The 16,030-nt window shown below is 37.1% G+C and overlaps 1 long non-coding RNA gene across 1 annotated transcript; it reads right to left on the bottom strand.

Moving 5' to 3' along the window:
- Positions 1-5,524: 5,524 nt before the first annotated feature.
- Positions 5,525-6,764, bottom strand: LOC145219138 (uncharacterized). Its single transcript, XR_013857863.1, has 2 exons — positions 6,683-6,764; positions 5,525-6,396 (listed from the first exon to the last, which is right to left on the bottom strand). It is a non-coding gene; the product is annotated as an uncharacterized LOC145219138 (long non-coding RNA).
- Positions 6,765-16,030: the final 9,266 nt, after the last annotated feature.

Genomic DNA, 16,030 nt, shown 5'->3' with positions numbered 1-16,030 from the left:
CAATTTGTATCTCCAACGTAAGGTGGGCGGTTTAATATAGTGGTGATGCTGGTATCGTTAACCATAGATGTTCAGCAGATAACTAGAATACTTCAAAGTACGTGTAGTTGTCTGAGACCAGCAGTAATGTTATTCTTCTTGATACCTACATAAGTACAGCCGATTGTTATGTTTGTTTATGAAAACTTATTTTGTCTTCGTAGATTTTTGGTAATTTCACATTTTATTTGTTTGGTAAAATTAATATTTTTTTATTCGTTGTGTTTCAACAAGGAGTTCATAGGTTTTATTGTACAAACTAAAACTATGTCAATTTTTAACTGGAAGTTAGTGGCTATTTTTGCCACCTTCTTTATAAAATTCGGTAAGAGAAAAATAAAGTACCAGTCATATTGCAAGTTGAATTTTAGTTTTTTTTTTTGGCAGAAACACTTTAATTGTGATCACTTACGTAACATAATAACCCACATTCTAATTCTGTAAACTTGCCTTGCCTTAAAAAAGTTTACTTTCATCGCCCTAATTAGTTTTTTAAATGTCATTTGTTACTGATTCGCGAATTGAACCCACAGCCTTGAGAGCATGAAAACATCCATTACACAACGACTAGAATGCAAACAAAATTAATAAATTGGACGGCCTAATACAACCTGAACCAACCGAAAATAGTTTTCGAAGCTTTATAACCTTCGTTAGTCTCAAAATTTCCTCGCAAACTTGTTTCGAACCTATGCTTTTTTGATAAGCACAAGAGTTGAGATTTGAACCGATGACCTTGCGATTACAAGACGTCGAAATTATCGAGCTTTGTGGGTTGTTTTAATTGTGCAACGCTAAAGTATCATAGTAACAAAACCAAAACTGTTGTAAAGGTCGATTTCTCGGTAGTATACAAAACTTAACTGTTATGTCTTTGATTGACAGGCTCTGCACAACCTTGTCCAAATCATAAGATTGAATGTCAAGGCAATTGTACCGCATACAAGTCCCAATGCGATGGCTGTTCAGCATGCAACGGTGCGTAAAATGCTTTTCTATAATTTTGACTAATTTAAGTTTTTGCTGACATGGCAATTTTTTTTCATGGGGTTCGAACCCAGGAAACTCCCGGGGACGAATCCCGATCAGTTTTTTTTATGTCTGTATATGGGTCGGGCGCGCCAGGCCATTCGGCCAAGTTCCTGCCTGACTTAACAATTTTTTTAAATTTTTTTTACGCCTATGCTTCGTTGCGCCACCTACTGTCTCGGAGAAATAAGCAAGCGATCGCCTATCAAACTATTTTCTGCGTATCGAGCAGCTTGAACCGGTGAAACGGTTTGTGTTATCGCTGTGCACCAATCTAAAGAACAACATCCCAAACAATCCTCTCTGATTATCAAGATACAAAATCACAAAATATTTATTACTTTAGATCCATACGAAACGTTTTCGAATCTAAAATATGGAACAAATAATTTATGTGGTGATTTATGGTCACCCGCAGTTATTGTGAGATAAAAATGGCGTCGAGTATGTTATTCAGTAAACTTAGGTACGCACAAACAATCGCAATGCAAACGGAAGGAGTCGCAAGGTAGGGTTAGGCCTCAGTAAGCATAGTGGAAACAAGCCTTTAGTTTAACCCAGGGGCCACCAAATCACGGCTCACTGGCCAGATCCGGCTCTCGGCGTTATTGTATTCGATCTCCGAAGGTATTTTTGGTACAACAAAGATAAGATAGGCGCAAACCTAGTAATGTCTTACAGGATTACAACGGATGAGTATGATCCAAAAGCGGTTTGTGGCGTCACAGACAAGAAGCAAAATATAATAATTGTGTGCGAACAATTGCCTTCTTTAATGACTTGTGAAATATGAGTTGGCAGATGAGACACTTAGCGTTCTTTATCATTTTACAAATTTAACAGGGGTAAGACATAAGCACTTGACCGTTTCCGTCAAATCTGCTTCGCGAGCAAAATATAATAATTTGTTTTGTAAAGTCTGTGTCAGGACTTGCGGCCCTCGAGCTTGAATAAAAAAATTACCCGGCCCGCTGTAAAAAAAGTTCGGTGACACCTGGTCTAACCCATCAGAATCTGTGTGGGTGTGTATTTGTACTAAGAGGGACTACATCATGCTAAAATGGCCCGGAACCAAGGGCGTCCGCACATAGGGGCAAATGGGGTCAGCTGACATTATTACCCCAAATGTATATATTACACCTTACGCAAGGTTTACTTGAGCACGATAATAGTATGTAATAAAACGATTATATAACTCTGATAATTTGTGCTCTGGCCAATTTTGATACAAATTCGTAGAAATGTAAACAAAAAAATTTGCATCCAGCCGAAAGGGCAGAGTGAACCCACCTTGACCACCCCTAACCGAAAACCTGTGGACGCCCTTGCTTGTACTGTGTTGCGTGTTTAACCGTGTTGTTTGAATTGAGTTGCTGCTGAGTTTGAGTTTATTTTATTTGATTTACATATGTTTCTTATAACAGCCCGACCCAACTTGAACAATTTTCTTATAACAGCCCGACCCAACTTGAACTTTTACATACTAAAACAAAACTTTTCGTTTTGTTCTCTGCCATAGATTTTAGATAGTACATAAATACAACACAATTCCTACATTATAACTCGTTCAAACGTCTTCACTCCTGTATTTCTTTGTGTATAAAGTCGCTTATGTACAAACCAAAAAAAAAAAAACGTCTCAAAAACATGGTAAATGTCACTGGACACTATAAAAACCGACATTGTGCGGTGCGGAAATGGTTTTGCCAATCATGTCTGCTTATTAATGATGATACTGAAGGGTTGTATACTTGAGCCAACGTATATCTTAAAGCATCGGTTTCGTGTTACAATAAGTTTCACGTGTACCACAAACTTTGATGCAGTACTGGTATTACAATAAGGCAATGGTTTTAAAGTCCAACTTTCTGTTTGTCGTTAGACACTTATCTTGACATCATTTTTTTGTATGCGTAAGATAAACAGAAACCATTACTTCGGGCCTATTAAAGGCGAGATGTACCGAATATTCGGTTTGCTGAATTTATTCGGCAGAATCGGCCATTTTTACAAAGATTCGGTTTCGGCCGAATAATTTGTTGCGATTCGGCCGAAACCGAATCTTTTACGAACACACATTTCAAGCGTAAAACGCGTCTTTTCTGCCTTATAAGGTAATGAACAATCTTTCAAACTACGCCATAACTAAAATCGAATAAAGTATTATATATCTTTAAAGTATTATTATTTTTCGCACTCCAGACAACAAATTAGATATCTTTGGCAGCCTGGCAACCATGTCTCAGGCAATTTTAAACCCCACAGAACATAAATGATAACGAAACACAAGTATTCTGAGCTGTTTGCAGGGTAGCAAAACTTATGTTTTCATATCAAACGCGTAGAATACGACTCCGCGTGACGTCATAACTGATTCGGTTGATTCGGCCGAATTTATTCGGCAAAACTGCCGAATATTTGGTTTCGGCCGAACCGAAAATTAGTCGAGTCGGTACATCACTAATTATAATAAGCCTCATAAAACACAAAAAGTTATTGTCCATTTGCATAAATGCTTTACAGCTGATCAAGGTATAGATTATTTGTTCATCTTAGCTACTTGTTCTATGTTATCACTGTAACAAACCAATGGTGGTGCCCACTTTAAATGTTTCCTTGGCCATAGAAGACAATATCGTCCATTAGAATCCCTAAACTTAAAACATTGGCGGCATATACATTAGTCACTGGAGGGTACGGTGGGTATTGGACTATTGTAATTATTGTTGTACTGTACATGGGATTTATAAATGTGCCTTTACATAATATTGTTTTACGTAAATTACCCCGCTTTTAAAATAGTTTAACAACAATTGCTACGAAATGGTTGCAAAGCATTGTATTATTAAACAGATTCCATCAAGTTTCAATTAACACACAAAATTGTAAGAAAATGTTATCACAAAATTATTATCCGTCCAAAAAATCCGAATACATGTCGCATGTCATTTCATGTATATCTTTTTAGGGTATTTATTGCACTTCGCGCATTCTTTCGAGAGCATCAAACAGGTTTGTCATTATCATATCTTCAGTGTAGTCTTGAAGCATTTCGAAAACATTTTTTTCGAAGTCGGGTTCCTTCTTAGCTTTAGTTCCGTCCAACAAAGCTGAAGTAGGCCTACGAGGCCTGCGAAACGAACACGGTTTAAACGACCAAAATAAAATGAAAAAAATAATATTTGTTGTTTATTTTGCAAATATTTGTAAGCCAGTAAATTGATTTATAGCACAGCAAACACAAAGTTATTACGTAAATTCGTCTTATTTATTCGCTTGCGAAAAAACTACATTGATTTCGTACAAAAAACACTTCCGTTTTTGCCTAATTTTTCAAAAAAAATTATCAAATCATCTTACCTTGCTTCGATAAGCTCCATCATAATGAGGCTGACCAAAAGAAACAGAACGAATCCCTTCATGTTCAAGTTTTTAGCACAAGTCTAAAAAAATGAGTTGAGGCATATAAACTCTTGCACAAACATTTTACAAAAAGAACAACATTTGTTTTCAGCAAATGTTGCCTATAGCGATATATGCAAGGTTTTCAAATACATCTAAGCTACAACATACATCTACTTGCAAAAGTTTGTCTGCTTCTAAGCTACATATAAAATCGGGTATGCAGTACGTTCTTAATCAATACCTACAGTCACACTCCTATTTATAATTTATAGCTGGTTATCTAACGTTTTGTTACTTTGTTCACAAAAGCTTTAAAAATTTAACCTTTTTTCAATATTTTAGTTATTGGTCTTAGTTTAATACAAAAACAGTGAGTAACAATATTATCCAAAAGTAGAAGACAATTACAGCAGGTTCTCTATAACGTTCTTGCCATAATGTCAACAAACACGAAAATGCTCCAAAATAAATACAAACAACTCCATTTGTTAACTTTGTGCAGCAAGCATATGAGGAAATTACAACTTCTGCCAAAGTCGACGGGAAGCGCCATACCAAAAGGGGAAGTTTTCCTGACACAACATGGTTTGGGCGTGGTTGCAACATACGGTGTGCAATGGACGTGGCTTGTGTGTTCTTACATGCTCCAAAAAAAGAAGATTATATGCCAGTCATTTTTTAAAATAAATCACCAAAGATAGCGTAGCACGGCCGAATATGCTCAAAAATTGGTTGCAATTCGGGCCAGACTTCACGTTCTGTGTTAAAAAAATTAAGAAATTACCGGACTAGTTGCTGGACTTAACCTAATGTCCAACAGCCCTAAAACGTCTTGTTTTTTAATTGTATATTATTGTCTATTGTGTATGTCTAATTATTATGTAGTTTATCAAATTATCAATAATAATCATCGCAAAAACTATTCGGGTACGGGTATAACTGGAAAAGCGGCCATAACCAAGACAAACCTTATATTTATTTGTTTTTGTAGCACGAATAAAAATACCCTTGCACTGAGAAGTGGACAAGTTCCATCTAGTATTCCATCATATAGACGTTTCATCAATTTATTTCGTTTCAAAGTAATCCAAATACCACATGTACTCAAACTACAAAAAGCGGTAAAATTACATGTAGGAACACAGTAAATCAGTTAAAATGAACATAAACTCATATCAGCCTTTATGCAAACCAGCAATAACGACACATTTAACTATAAATCACAGAACGCCAGCCCACTGAAGGCGTTATAACGATTCAGCCGGTCACCGAGTATTTCTCTATCGTTATAGCACGGCATAGATTAGAAAAATCTATCATATAAAAGTATCACATGTTTACTTCACCATCGAAGACATAGGCCCTAATTTATACATCGGCGCCAAATACAATCGTAGTTGAAGAGTATCGTGGCTAGTGGACTATTAAGATTGAAATTATTATTATACCGTACGTTTGTATTTGTAAATGTGCCTTTAAATAATTTTGTGCCTTTGTTCAGCTCATAGTTGAGTTGAAGACCCCTGTTTTGAAATGTATTCATTCTGAAAAGTTAAGAAATGTAGTCCTTCTGAAAGAGTTTATGCAATTTTTCCCCGCTTTTAAAAAAGTTTAGCGACAGTTAAAACGAAATGGTTGCAAAGCATTGCATTATTAAACATAATCCACAAAGTTTAAACTAACACAAAAACTTGCAAAAAGATGTTGAAACAAAACAAACAAAGTCCGAACACATGTTATTTAGTGTAAAACTATTTTAGGGTATTCATTTCGCTTGACGCATTCTTTCGAGAGCATCAAACAGGTTTGCCATCATCATATCTTCAGAGTAGTCTTGAAAAAAACTCCCCGAAAACATCTTGGAAGTCGGGTTCCTTCTTAGCTTTAGTTCCGTCCAAGAAGGTAGAAGTATGTCTACGAGGCCTGCGAACCGAACACGTTTTAAACGACCAAAATAAAATGGAAAAATCTTGTTTGTTACAAAAATTTGTACGCTAGTAAATTCGTTTATAACAAACCAAACAGTATTGTTATTGAATTAACTTAAAAAGGCACAAAATGTCTTGTAAGGCCATTAAGGTGAATTAGTAATTATTCTAGTTTTTCGTAAAGTAGTATTAATTAATCGCCTGCGAAACAAAATACATCGATTTTATACAGGCTTCGGTTTTTACCTAATTTGCAAAAAAACTTTCTTAAATCATCTTACTTTGCTTTGATAAGCTCCATCATAACGAGGCTGACCAAAATAAACAGAATTAATCCCTTCATGTTCAAGTTTTTAGCACAAGTCTAAAAATCCAAAAATGTAAATAAGGTTTGTAAATTCTTGGCACAAACATTGTACCAAAAACGAACATTTGTATGTAGCAAATTGGCCTATACCTATATGTACAAGGTTTTAACATACATCTAAGTCTGCCTGCATCTAAGCTACATACAAAACTGTGTTTGCAGCAGACGTTCTTAATCAATAATTACAAAGACCCTCCTATTTATAATTTATAGCTTTTCTTGTTTTATTCATAGCATTTCGAAAATTCAGCCTTTATTCCATTGTTTAGTTATTAGTTTATAATATAAACTAAATTCTAATATAATTAAAATATCCAAGCAGAGTAAGTACGATAGCAACCAGAACCAGCAGTCCAAAAATATTAACATGTTCCTAAAGCCGTGTTGCCAAAATGTCAACAAACACAAGAAACAAAAGGATTATATTGAAACATAAATATAAACAAACAACTCCATGTGTTATCTTAATGCACGGTAGGAAATTACAACTTTTGTCAAAGTCGACGGGATGCGGCATCCCAGAGAGGAAGTTTTCCTGATACACCAACATGCGGTTCGGAGATGGGTGTGGCGTACGTACAAGTGATGAGAAGAAAATTTACTAGCCAATTCCAGTCTAAATATTGATAAATCATCAAAGTACCTGCAGGCGTAGCACGGCGCAATATGCTCATTTTCTACGAGACCATTTCCCAGTACCACTGAGTTTTGGGCAGTTTTAAATCAACGCATAAGGTTTGCCATCAACTGTGTTGTTACAATGCAAAAACAATGCATTGTATTCGGGTTTCTCCGTCGTTACTAGCCTGTAAAAGAATTACGGATCTTTCGTTTGTCTGTGGTGGACAAGACGACAATTTATTCAAAATTGTAGCCTTAGTGATAAGTTATTTTTTGCGCAAAATTAAAAATTCTGTTGTTCTTTATTATTTACAAACTAGCCAAAACCAAATTGATTTTCTTTGGATGGTACAAATTCAACACCCGAACACTCAAATACATTATCTTAGACTACCTGCTGCGTTGGAATGTTGTCGTTTATTTTGCTGTCCTGCTGTTCAACCGTTGCGTCCTTTCACAAACTTAAATGTACGCCAGCACATTGAAGGCGTTATAACGAAGAAGCCGGTCACCAAGTATTCCTCCATGCCTATAGCAAGGCATAAACTAGAAATATCTAGGAGTAAATCTCGTACGCTTCTAAAGGGTTGAGTTTGGTTTATGTCATGAAACAAATCGTGGCAAACCAACTAGGACAGGGTTGGCCAACCAGTCAAAGCCTACAAGCCACATTCTTTACTGTGTTTCCAAAAAGAGCCACATTATACACAGAGACCTGTGCTTAGCCAGATTTATTCTAAATGTCGCACACCAACATATTAACGACACAATTTGACTTGTACAAACCATGTGCCAGTAATCTTTAAAAATAAATGGTTTGCACTGCCTTTCAGACAAAACTCTCATTTCGACGAATCCCACAAGCAAAAACATATGAATTAAAATATGCTCTTTTTTCTCATTGTATCAATAACGTTCGGTGAGATTCATATCTGCTGAAATACTAAGACCTTATTTCTCTGTCATTTTAAAGGCTAACTTGAGAAAAATTGTTTACTCAAAAGATCTTCCCTCCTGAGAAACTTTTTTAGGCGCCGAGTTTACAATTATGCCAAGTGGCGAAACTAAATTCATTGCGACGTCACTAATGCATTCACCACCAAAAATCGCTCAATTCAAACCCAAGAGAAAGTGCCCATAAAATATAACGTTCGTAATAACCTGAAAAACCACGGATTAAAGCAGGGCTTCCCAAACTTTTTTGATCGCGATTTTTTGATTGTTTTGAGTAACTCTCTAGAGACATCTCGTGAGAAGCATTTAAAAAGAACTTTGTCATTTTGAAAGACATTGCCACTCATTAATAATTACACGATTGTTGCTTCCACATAGTGGCGTTGTATTCTGAACGCAAGCTGTGTTTGGAAGAAAAACTCAACGGTTATAAGAGCTACATGGAACTGATTCCAAATAGTCAGGGCTGACCGCACCGATCTTGTTTGAAAACGTGCTTTTGACCAGAGGTTTCACAAACTTTTTTGATCGCGACCCCTTTTAATCTCTATAGATTTTCCGTGACCCTTCACGAATAATAAGATAAACAATGCAAAAAATACGTTTATTGTATTTATTGAAAGGCTAATTCGAGCGAAAACTAAAAACAACCTACCGGTACTCGCATTTTACTACTTTACACATCCAAACACCGATACCTTTTACGTGCTTTAGCCTTTAGTTTCTGTCACATAGGCACTTATCACCTTGGACCAAGTTTTGGCCGTTGCACTGCTTTGCAAACGGACATTAAACATTGCTTGAAAATCGTAAGTGTATTGCCTATTTTTATTGGAGAAAGTTATTGAGCCACACAATACTTAATTAAACGTTAAAATTTAATTAAACCCAAACAATGTGTTGGGTAATTTAATAAGGTTGAACTGTATTTAATCCAACCAGGTTTGGGTTAAAACTACCCAAATTCTCTTTTGGGTGTCCCCCCCCCCCAAGAGACCAAACTTTTTTGGGTTTTTCTTACCCAAATTGGTTTACAGTGTGCGGTTTACGGCTATATGCGGCCTTGTATTTAAAAATACATTTTTAGAATGTTGATATTAACGACAACACTAGGCGCCGAAAAATGGACAGAAACGTATTTGTTGACCTTTATTCCACATTACCATTGAATTAGTTTTTGGTTAGCGGTTTTCTAATAAGAGCCAATGTTCCCATAGTGGCGATTTCCGTAAGACTACCAAGAGACCAAAGTTCTACAAAGACCTTTGTAAACAAACAAGTTTCAAGGACAGGTTTCAGGTTATATAAATCCTGAAGTATGTATTGAAGGTGGAAATGTACTGAGGGATTTTTATTTAGATTGGACCTTAAGTCCTACAACTTTACAAGAGCATAGTAAAACAACCATTCTGTAAGTTATGCAACCATTCTGTAAAAAAAAGTTGGAACACCATTGTTCTTGGCCTGGGAAATGGTGACCTAAACGAGTGTCGATGAACCGTTTGGTGGATTTTAACATCAATAAGATTCCCCACCACTGCACTAGAGCGTTTGTACAGCAAAGTAAATGATTAAAAGCAAATACTTGGTCTTGACATGTGCTGCGTTTGCTTCAAATCGAGCGACAACTACAACACAATACTAGCGAAAGAAAGTTTTTGCATGTAGCAGCGACCTCATTACGTGAAAATTAGGCAGAAATAACTACGAATCGCACAGTAAATGTATGCTGTTGTTTGGTGGAAGCCAACTGAACAGGTTTATCTGGTGCAAAATTTTCCTTTTTGTTGTTGATGTACCAAGTCAAGTCTTTTCACAGCTGACACTCTGGTCAAGTCTTTGAAAATGGAGACTTAAGTCGGACTCGAGACCCCATTGCTGCTAATTGGTTAAAAACAAGGTATACCTTGACGGTAAGTTTCTCCTAGGTACGTACAGACCAATCAAAAAGGCAGACAGCAAAGTAAACGTCTTCGCACACACAATTGCCGCTTTATGAACTTCAACAAATATGGTCCAATAAAGTAGGTCGCTTATTCACAAAACTCGCTAACACTTACTTCCTGGTAAGCCCTCGTCACATAACGCTTTATAACACGGCGTAGCTGCAGCACGTTTCACTCTTTTGCACCGTTGGTACCCTTTTAAATTTTGCAGTTCATGTCGTTTCAATATAGTCCAATAAAGTAGCTCGTTTATTCACAAAGCTGTGACTAAATTAAATAAGTGTAACATAGCTATTATAACGCACGCACCAGCACTATTTTTTTTAAAAAAACATACACATTTGCCTCTGTAGTTTGTAATTAACCCAACAATTATGGGCCCCGGTTCGGCTCACCGGGTGCTCCACCCCTCTTGTGGGGCCCCATCAGTTACCCAACTAGTCGAAACGTATCTTTTATTCAGACGTTTCGACGACCTGCATAGGGCTAAAAAATAAAGATACGATTGCCAGAAGAGCTTTTTAAACTTGATTAAATATTCAGCTTTCAATGTTTTTGTGACCTGTGTGCAACAAATGACTTTAAGCGCCGTAATTCTTAAGGGAGCAGTTTTTTCTGCTTGCATCCTAATGTGTTACTGGTGTCGTTTTGTAAGCGCAGGAAATAATTCGTTGTTGAGCTCATATGGGAAGCCTTGTCACACATGATCGAATATAAAGACGCGTTCACGATAGTGATGTCACAAATGCCTTTTTCACATTGCTTTTGGTGTACACCTCGCAGTAAATTGACCGTGAAAATGAAATATGTAACGTTTATGGTACAATATGCTGTTTTCTTAGAAAAGGACGGATGGCAATAAATTTCATCTCATTTCCAGCCGGTTTATACGCCAACTAACGGAAACACGACATGTTATTTGTACAATACCATAAGTCGTTGGCTCACACTTTTCCTGAAACAAAGACAAACTAAGTACTTTATTGTAGTTTGGCTAATAAAATAAGGACAACAAAACTAGTGATGCAGTGAGCCCTCGTCACATAACGCTTTATAATACGGCGTAGCTGCAGCACGTTTCACTCTTTTGCACCGATGGTGCCCTTCTAAATTTTGCAGTTCATGTCGTTTCAACCTGGTGCAGTTCTTTCGGATTTGGTGAAAAGCTGTGAAAGCTGTAATGTCACAATTTTCCATAAAAAAGTGACGTGTAAGGTAAGCAACTACCTCATTTTGACCCCAAGGAGTCAGTACATAATATGTTGCGTTGAATATTATTGCTGTGCCTTAAATGTCACCCTTTCATGTGAGTTTTTTTATGTTTTTTTTGTCAAGCAAAAAAAACTACATGCAACAGTTAAGCAAAAAACTATATGTCTTAATCCCTAAGCTTGCAGTTATACGATGCTTGTATATTACTGGTGTAATTGATTGCTCGAAAGGCCCAAATTACCAATACCTAGGTATGGTACGAACAAAGTCTACATAAAACACAAGTTGTCCAACCCATTGTTACGCGATAAAGCATATGGAGCTATTTTGTGTCCAAAATAAATGCAGCGTTAGAATCCAAAAATTTTATTGCAGTTGGCCAATCACATTCGCGTTAAAGCCACCCAGTTTGTAAAAATCAGCTAATTTGTAAGATTATTTTGGACATCTTAGTCGCGTAACAATGGAGTGGACAACTTGAAATGGGTGTTTTATGTAGACTTTCAGTTTGACAGTTTTTACCGATATAACACTTTTATGATATTGCCAAGAAATTATCCACGGGTAGGAACAACCCGTAATTCCATCCAATAAGTTTGGTTTCAAACCAAAACCAAAATAACCCCAGGGTCTCAGTTTGCCAAACTTACTTGCTTGTGAACTCTCGTCACATAACGCTTTATTGCATGGTGTAGCTGCTGGTCGTTGGTTTCAACGTTGTAGATATTTCCGGAAAAGATGTGACTGATGTCACGGAATACTTAACGAAAGTCACGCATAACTTACAGACCTTTATGCGTGATTCCAACGAGACATCACATGACATGTTGATGTTACTTAAATTTAAAAACAAAGGGTTTGAAGAGGGTCTCTCATTCTGTTGAATGTTCCATTGCTGTGCTTTAACCGTTAAAGATTTTTTTTTATGTTCTTTATTGAATGCATTAAAACAAAAGATACGCAGTAATGTGCTGTTGTGTTAAAGTTTAATCTTGCTGAGCTACTAATGCAGTCGTTACCAAGTCATATATAGCATGAGCTGCAATAGTTTGATGTGACTGAGATAATAGCATAGTGTTGCTGATCATATGCTTTTGTTGTTTTATTCATTTTTGTGGTGGTGGGGGGAAGGGATAGTAAAGTCACCGGTTAACTAACTACGTTTTACTGTGCACAGTTATCACATAAAAGTCATGCTGTGGTTACTATTTCTATTGCGTTTCGTCGGATGCGCGGAAGGTGAATGTCCAGGTGAAGATTTCAGTCTCGCTTCTCGACCTTATACAAGTAAGTTTCTGTCTGCTTTTAATTTAATAGTGAACACAAAACGTTCAAGTAAATTAAACTTTTGATTGATTTGAAATTTATATTAGTGCAACAATCAACAATATTCAATTGTAACGCAATGGTGGCAAGCAACAGCGCATGTGGTTTGGCCGCTTTAGTGCGTGTTTAAGTGTATATCGCGTAATTTAACTTTTGGCAAATAACTTATAACTCTACAAAACGAGTTTCATTTATTTTGCCCCACAGAACCTGGAAATCCCTCGGTGTGCGAGAAACTGTACCTGCCCTTCTTCAATGTTCGAATGTGCTTGTCACAAGTTGGGTCGGTGCGGGGACAAACAAGGATGTATTGAGATGTCGGATGTAAATGACGTGAATAACGACTGTGGTGATTGGAGTGACGAGTTTGGTGAGGTTTGTCCCAAAGGCAGGTTTCAGTGTGAATGAAAGTCCTATCTATAATTGTAGCTCAACTGACCCTATAACCAGTCGGGCATAGAGCAGTTTGCAAATAAGCTATTTATCCGCAATCTAAGTTCGAGTTTACCCACTTGCCCAGTCGAACTTTATACTAGGGCTATCTCCGCATCATACATGGAATACAAGAAATATCGTATGTTTGCCTATTTAGCAATTGTGATTCCTTGCTTTACTGGCAGTAATCGTATGTCAACAGAAATGCAATTTGAACGTGACCGGACGTAGCGTGATTGTACGTAAAGCTAAAACGAATAGTAGAATGAATTGTTACTTTGTCACGACCTTTTCTTTTTGCACCACGCAATAATAAGCAATTATGTGACTTTACCCACTTGTCGTGCACGTTATAAACACATGGTTGTTAAAGTTACGCTATGGAAAAGTTACAAGTCATGGCATCTCTGCCCATGGCGTCAATGCGATTATGTAACACATGATTTTGAACGAAATAAATTACCTTTTCTTAGAATTTCTCCAAAATTTCAATTAATATTTACGATCGAAAAAGTGTTTTTTTCATATATTACTTTATGCGACGCGAAATGTTGGTCATGATATTTGACGTAATGCTAGGGACCGTTTACTGACGTTTTCGCACTCGCCGTAATCTGAACTGAGTACGTATTATTTAAACCTCCACTACTTAAACTGTTCTTTCAAATTTTGTCGGTAACAAAAAACAGGATCTCGTTGCAAAAACCGACGTTATTCTGTCGGATTGGCAACAACTCTTTGTACCTAAGATTATGACCAGGAATTTTTACGCGATACACATGTACTGATACAAGTATGATTCGGAGATAATGTTCGGCCTGGGTGCGCACACAAACTTTTTAGTTACTTTGTGTCTAAAACGTTAAATACGTTCAACAGCAAAAATATCAGGTAAGCTCGTTTTTTGATGGTTTCGTATGCCTGTGTCATTTTGACGGGTCGATGTATTTGCCTAACACACACTAAATTCCGCTCTGTCCCAAAAAACAAATGAAAACTGGATGAACCTCTAAAACGTTTTACTCTGACATTAGGCTAGTGCTGATAAACTGCGAGGCGTATTTCAACGTTTATATAAAGACGCAAAAGAAAACAGTTAAAAGATTCGCTTCTAAACATCTGCAAAGCCAAACTCTGGACTGAAGCTATAAGCTGACCGACATCAACTGACTATGCAACATCTTCCTTTTCCTGTGTGCCCGATTACAAGCGTCATTTGTATTGGACAGAAACTGGGCCAAACCACTGGGTTGAAATATTCCATTGACGCTAGCAAAGTGGCCAAATCGTTTTTCCAGTTTAGTTGACCGCAGGTATACATTAAACCTGTGTGTTTATAACATGGCAGAAAAACGAACTTATCCCAAGAAAACCACAGTTTGTGCACATCAGTTTCATCTCGTTCGAGCAAAACACTAACATGTCCAGTTGCTGCACGTAAAGTAATCAGTTGTGTAGCTCTGCGACCTTTGTACGATTCCGTAATACAGGAAGCAATTTACTCGTTTCAGAGCAAGCGATCAGCCACGGGTACTATACTGCATGTAGTGTTTCTGGAGAAACGACCATCTACAGTTCTATAAACGCTTTTTCTGCTAAAACTTTTGCCGGCGTTTGCTTAGAAATCCAGATGTGAAATAAGGATTTTTTTTTTGCATTATTCCCTTGATGCCTTTCCATGAGATATTGGTCATGGTACGAGCAAACACTTTCAAAAGAAACATACCTCTCTGATGTGGGATTTCTGGTAAAACGATCGGTAGCCAAATGTAGCCGCGAAACAATGCTTTCAGACTTGTTTCATCGCCGATACGTAAGGATAAAACAGGGCACTGGTTGTGTGTTGACTTTTACATCGTGTGCGTAATTCTACCTCATATGTTCTATGTCTACTACTTGACAGTCATTTATCCATGTAAGTAAAGATTTGTCACAATCTGCATGTGCCAATTAAAGCAGGTCAAACCCATCGAAGGCGTTGTACCGATTCAGCTGTTTGCCGAGCATTGTCATACATAGGACAGGTTTTTCTGTGGTGGGATTCGAACCCACGACAGGATCATACCGTGGGCTTGTACATTACAACTATGCCACTTAGGCACGGTGCTGAGTCTTTAGAAATTGTTATCACTAGAGGTTTATGAGGGAATATAAATTTGAATTAATGACTGTGACGAATCTCGAAGCGTGTCACAACCAGTAAACCCAAGGTTGGACAATGCTCTATGACGTAATAAGTGTCTGTCGTAACAATGCGTTTGTGTGGTATTGCAACATGTTTTGGGTGTGGTGGCCATTCTATGAATCCAGTTGAACAGAAAGGTACTGTTTTTTGGTTATCTCTAAACGCTGACTTGGGAAAAGTTACGCACGTCGCACTTGTGTGAATATTTGCATACTAGTACGCGACAAAGCGCCTGTGTATAATTTTAGTTTTTTTATGTGAAGCTTTATTTCATGTAAACATTACAGGCTAACATACGAACTGTACATTGTTGCCAAAGAATCAACGATTGTGAAACAATAGTGTCTAAGATCACAGCATGCAGCTTATAAGCAAAGCTTACATAATTATTTTTCAACTTTACATGCGTCTTTACAATCAAATAAAAATAGCAACTATATTACAAGAAACCTGGGCTGATCAGCAGTTCTAAATTGACTCTGCGGTCCATAGGTTCAGCAAAAGGGTAAAATCTAGTCTTATATTTTATCACAGCAGACAAATTCGTGCTTGTTGTTGTATATATGCTTTGACAAGGAGTAAA

This window comes from Phallusia mammillata, chromosome 3 (genome assembly GCF_965637545.1).
Source record: "Phallusia mammillata chromosome 3, kaPhaMamm4.hap1.1, whole genome shotgun sequence".
NCBI classification, from domain to species: Eukaryota; Metazoa; Chordata; class Ascidiacea; order Phlebobranchia; family Ascidiidae; genus Phallusia; species Phallusia mammillata.
Note: the sequence above shows the minus strand (reverse complement) of the source record. Positions and strands in the feature narration are given on the sequence as shown.